Source organism: Scyliorhinus torazame, chromosome 10 (genome assembly GCF_047496885.1).
Source record: "Scyliorhinus torazame isolate Kashiwa2021f chromosome 10, sScyTor2.1, whole genome shotgun sequence".
Taxonomy (NCBI): domain Eukaryota; kingdom Metazoa; phylum Chordata; class Chondrichthyes; order Carcharhiniformes; family Scyliorhinidae; genus Scyliorhinus; species Scyliorhinus torazame.
In genome coordinates, this window is record NC_092716.1 from 33,906,940 (window position 1) to 33,912,939 (window position 6,000).

The 6,000-nt window shown below is 41.0% G+C and overlaps 1 long non-coding RNA gene across 1 annotated transcript in view; it reads left to right on the forward strand.

Moving 5' to 3' along the window:
- LOC140430454 (uncharacterized) overlaps positions 1-5,773 on the forward strand; it is a 43,033-nt gene extending 37,260 nt beyond the window's left edge. The window contains exon 3 of the long non-coding RNA XR_011949425.1: positions 4,675-5,773. This is a non-coding gene — a long non-coding RNA (uncharacterized lncRNA). The remainder of the gene's footprint in view (positions 1-4,674) is intronic.
- The last annotated feature ends 227 nt before the right edge of the window (positions 5,774-6,000 follow it).

Consider the following 6,000-nt stretch of genomic DNA (forward strand, 5'->3'; position numbering starts at 1 on the left):
GGATACTCCGGCGTAGACATATTCAAGTGAGGCTAACTGCTCACTTGAATATGCAATTTGGATCCTGCCCAATGAGGGTGAGATCCAGATCACGATGTCTCGTTAAATCTCGCGAGGCGTCCTGAACTTCGTAAATCTCACGAGAGGCTTCTCATGAGATTTACTGGCCTCATCGCATCACCGAGTCAGGCATTCAATCGCTCGCATAAGCTTCTGACTAAACTTTAGATGAAACCTGCAAATCTTCATTCTTATTAGAGGGTGGTGGTTATTAAAACAGAACTCCATGTCAGAAAGAAAGGTACAAATGTTGAAGGAAAATGGTATATTTTCTGAGAGGAAAGAAGAGCTGCGATCGTTTCTATCCATAAAAATAAGGGTATGACACCTTATTTAGAGCATTTTATGGTCTTTCTGACTCTGCAACACAAACGGGCTTTGTGTTTATTCCATTTTAAAATAAATATTTTCAGCATTGGCTTGACAGTTACTCCTTTTGCCACTTGTGCATTAATTATTTCTCTCAATGCTTTTTCTCTGAACCGTAGATTATTTTCTTTTTGGTTTTCACGCCCATCCTGTTGACCATGGGATCATTCTCACTTGGCCTGTAGGCAATAAATATAGAACTGTGCACATGTCTTGCTCACATATGCCTCTGTATGATGGATGGTTCAGGGTCATGTTTCATCTGCACGCCATTTACGAGTGGTGGTGCAGTCCTCTTAATTTTAAAACACATTTGTTCCGAATTTAGCGATTCTGATCTTGCAGAGAAAACTTGGGGATTCAGAGTATGTACTTCAAAAGAATCACTTGCGATATGCCCCTTGCCCCCACCCCCCCAACACCTTGGCACCGTTCAGCAGCTCTGTATTCCGCTATGAGATGCTGTGTCCCTCCAACTACCCACTGTCTCCCCTGAGTGTCACAGCTAATGTTTGCACACTTCCCTCCCTCAAACCCAACTTAAGGAATGTTCATCAATTTGCAAGTTTTTAATCCTCTTATTTCAATTCCCCATTGGAGAATTAGGTTGGATATTTTAAGATACCCGAGGCTCATAACTTGCATGAATCTCATTTGCACTTCAACCTGTTATACAAGCAAGCATACCAGCTACATAAACCAAACCAATCACAACAGGGACATGGGTAGCACGGTAGCACAGTGGTTAGTAGTTTCTTCACAGCACAGTTGCTTCACAGCTCCACACTCCCAGGTTTGATTCCTGGCTTGAGTCACTGTTAGTGTATCTTTAAGAAATGGGTGTTTATCAAATAGTTGCAGTGATGTCATTGTGTGGATGGAGCTGGAATGTGATTCTGTCTTTTTCTTTTGTTTTGAGCTCGGAGCTGCAGTGTGTCTTAGTTTTGTTTTCAGTTGAAAGCTGTATTCAGACTACAAGGATGTTGGAATCTCTCTCTATGTATGTTAAAAATGTGTTCAGATCACTTGATAATTTAAAAGTGATACCTGCTTTCTGTACAGATTTCAAACCTGCTGTCTTTGTTAAAAAGGTGTTTTGATTTATGGATGTTGTTTGGAAAGTTATTAAGGATTACCTATAAAATATTGTATCTGTGGGGATTATCAGTGTTGGTAGTTGATAAACTGTTTACTGTGTGTTGGCAAAGTTGTTGCTCGTTTTAGCCTTAGTTTAATTGCTCTTGTTTTATCACCTTTGCTCTTGAGTCGGCAGGTATCTTTCTGATACCGCCACATGGTTCAAGTCCGAGTAATAATCAATAATCCAACACACCGCTTTGTAAGAGTTAAATCAACGCACATAGAACATAGAACATAGAACGATACAGCGCAGTACAGGCCCTTCGGCCCACGATGTTGCACCGAAACAAAAGCCATCTAACCTACACTATGCCATTATCATCCATATGTTTATCAAATAAACTTTTAAATGCCCTCAATGTTGGCGAGTTCACTACTGTAGCAGGTAGGGCATTCCACGGCCTCACTACTCTTTGCGTAAAGAACCTACCTCTGACCTCTGTCCTATATCTATTACCCCTCAGTTTAAAGCTATGTCCCCTCGTGCCAGCCATTTCCATCCGCGGGAGAAGGCTCTCACTGTCCACCCTATCTAACCCCCTGATCATTTTGTATGCCTCTATTAAGTCTCCTCTTAACCTTCTTCTCTCCAACGAAAACAACCTCAAGTCCATCAGCCTTTCCTCATAAGATTTTCCCTCCATACCAGGCAACATCCTGGTAAATCTCTGCACCCGCTCCAAAGCCTCCACATCCTTCCTATAATGTGGTGACCAGAACTGTACGCAATACTCCAAATGCGGCCGTACCAGAGTTCTGTACAGCTGCAACATGACCTCCTGACTCCGGAACTCAATCCCTCTACCAATAAAGGCCAACACTCCATAGGCCTTCTTCACAACCCTATCAACCTGGGTGGCAACTTTCAGGGATCTATGTACATGGACACCTAGATCCCTCTGCTCATCCACACTTCCAAGAACTTTACCATTAGCCAAATATTCCGCATTCCTGTTATTCCTTCCAAAGTGAATCACCTCACACTTCTCTACATTAAACTCCATTTGCCACCTCTCAGTCCAGCTCTGCAGCTTATCTATATCCCTCTGTAACCTGCTACATCCTTCCACACTATCGACAACACCACCGACTTTAGTATCGTCTGCAAATTTACTCACCTACCCTTCTGCGCCTTCCTCTAGGTCATTGATAAAAATGACAAACAGCAACGGCCCCAGACCAGATCCTTGTGGTACTCCACTTGTAACTGAACTCCATTCTGAACATTTCCCATCAACCACCACCCTCTGTCTTCTTTCAGCTAGCCAATTTCTGATCCACATCTTTAAATCACCCTCAATCCCCAGCCTCCGTATTTTCTGCACTAGCCTACCGTGGGGAACCTTATCAAACGCTTTGCTGAAATCCATATACACCACATCAACTGCTCTACCCTCGTCTACCTGTTCAGTCACCTTCTCAAAGAACTCGATAAGGTTTGTGAGGCATGACCTACCCTTCACAAAGCCACGCTGATTATCCCTGATCATATTATTCCTATCTAGATGATTATAAATCTTGTCTCTTATAATCCCCTCCAAGACTTTACCCACTACAGACGTGAGGCTCCCCGGTCTATAGTTGCCGGGGTTGTCTCTGCTCCCCTTTTTGAACAAAGGGACCACATTTGCTGTCCTCCAGTCCTCTGGCACTATTCCTGTAGCCAATGATGACATAAAAATCAAAGCCAAAGGTCCAGCAATCTCTTCCCTGGCCTCCCAGAGAATCCTAGGATAAATCCCATCATATATTATATACAGTAATCAATACTCATGCATAAATTCTACTTCTAAGCTACTTCCTACAACTAACAGGCCAATACTTAACTTGGAAATGGCCCACCAGGTCAGGGAAACGAATGGCCTTTTGTTTGGGTTCTGAGCCTGCGGGATTCGAAGCTGGTACAATTCGATAGCTAGGAGTGCCTGTCTCGTAGCGAGCGTTGAAGTAAGACTTGCGATTTGAGCGGTTGTTGCAGAAGGTCAGCAGAAGGCAGCAGGGGTTGCAGCAGGGTGAAGAAGGGTCGATCTGAACTTGGACTCTATTCTTATAGTCCCCAGGGGTTTCCCGCCTTTCGGGGCGGACCCTGTACCTGGTTCCAAGTGATTGGACTTCGTCCCAATCACTTGGTTCGATATTCTCCAATGCTGTAGCGATTCCTTGATCGATGGGCGGTTTTGGGGTGGTCGTTCACCTCTCTTTGTGTAGGCTCCTGTTGGCGCCGGAACGTCTGGGTTGGCTTTGTGTGTCTAATTTGTTGCACATTGCTCCCGGGGATTGCTAATTAATATTCAGATGGCTGGTGTTTGTTGTGCTGATGGCTGCAGGTATCGATCCTGTCTGGCCTCCCCAGAGGCGAATACACAGTTTTACCTGCAGCTGCTTGTTTTAATCCTGTTGGCTGATTTTCCCATCAGCCTTTTCCGTTTGCCATTTTAGATTGGGATTGGCCATTCTAAATTGGGAGTTAGCCAATTTAACTGGCTACAAAGTGTTAACTGAATTCATAGAATAAACATTGTTTTGTTGTAAACATATTTTAGATCTCTTGCATCACACCTGTAAAGTGGACCCTTGTGCTCCCCATAACCAAAATCTATTAAAAGTTGTGGGTCAGGTGAACTCCATGATATACTTCAGTGTTCTCTAAACCCTGGCCCATAATACAGGTTAGGTGGATTGGCCATGATAAATTGCTCGGAGTGTCAAAAAAAGGTTAGGTGGGGTTTCTGGGTTGTGGGGATGGGGTGGAGGCGTGGGGTCGGGTGGGGTGCTCTTTCCAAGGGCTGGTGTAGACTCGATGGGCCGAAAGGCCTCCTTCTGCAATGTAGATTCTATGATTCTATGAACAGGGACTTGGATGATATGCTATTGAATGAAGTGTAATATTATTCAACAGCAATGCATTAACTATTTTACTGCTGTTTAAGCAGAACAAAATGAACATCATCACCAGGTTAAGCATCAAGAATTAGTCTGGGCCGTGGTAATTGTTTTTTCCTTTTCCTCTTTCCCTCACTCTCCTATTCAACTGTTTGTCTGTAATATTCTCAGATTGTGATGAAGAGATAACCCTGAAACATTAATATTTTCTTTTCTTTACAGATTCTGCCTGATTGCAAGAGCAAGAGTTTCCTTTTCACATTTCCAACATTTGTAGTAGTTTGTTGTCAGAGCCTTGTCACATCCAAGATCCATCTCAAAGCTCTTTTGGTTTTATACAGTCACCCTAGAATTCAGAACAAAATGTGGCATTTTCACTTGTTAAATATCTTTTAACTTTCGTATTTAAATGTTAAAATTAGTATGTTTAAATTACAAACAATAAGTTAAATTACAAAAAGATACAGGGGCTCCTTCTTGAACTGGAATTATTTACTGTAAACCCATCACCTTATTTTATTGTTTGCAAATATTGTTTAATTCCATTTCAATTTATAAGTCTATGCTTCAAGAATACGAGTAATAAAGCATTTAATGCTCTAATAACCCTGTGTTCCATTTGCTAATCCAGGTCAGTATTTCACTGAACCTCACTAATTTAGTTTTAATATCAATTATCGACAAATATTTCTGGTTTATGTCTGTGACATTTTTCTCATTTTTATACAAGGCTTTGGATTCAGTCCCATTTATTTTCAAAAAATATGCTTCATAAAATGTGCAAAAGTACATTACATAACAGTTCAAATTTGACTACACAAAGTGTAGTACAGTTTAATTTTTCAATACACTATGTGGTACTCTGTTGTACCACATTAAAGTAAGGTTACCTTAATCCTAGAGTGTGTGAGAGACTCGTTAGGTTCAAGTGAACAAATCCAAAATGAATCTAGTCTTATTTAAATGATGTTCAGATGCTCCGAGCAAGCTTTGAGGGTTAAACAATGGTTACATTGAAAATGTTTGCTGGATTCATGCTGAACCAGCCTGGATTGATCATCTGGACTTGGTGAAGGTGTCTGTTTAAGTTTTTATGGAATGTTGCTTATGCTTGAAATCTGGACCAAATTTCTCATGCACCCTGGGATTAAGGTATGTTTAATATTTGATTGATATAATTTCCTTTTTAAAATATTAAAATACTATGAGAAGTTTAAATTTTGGATTCTCTATTAGAAATAAGAACTAGGTATCTTTCCGTTTGGGATTTATCTAGTTTTGCAAATGTATGATTTTCAAATAAACACCGTATTGCATGCCTGTTTATGATAATAAACTACTGTGCGTTTTTAAATTTAAATCATCTCACTTAGTCTGTATCAATAACTCAAGGAATCCAACTCCTGTTCCATTTTGGTGGAGGGGTATTTACTGAGGAGTTTCACTCGGACCAGAATAATATCCAGGTAAATCTTTCTGACAAAAGACTAAATAAAAATGAAGCTATTAGGATGAAGGTAATAATCTCGAACTGGCTCTTTTCCTTCG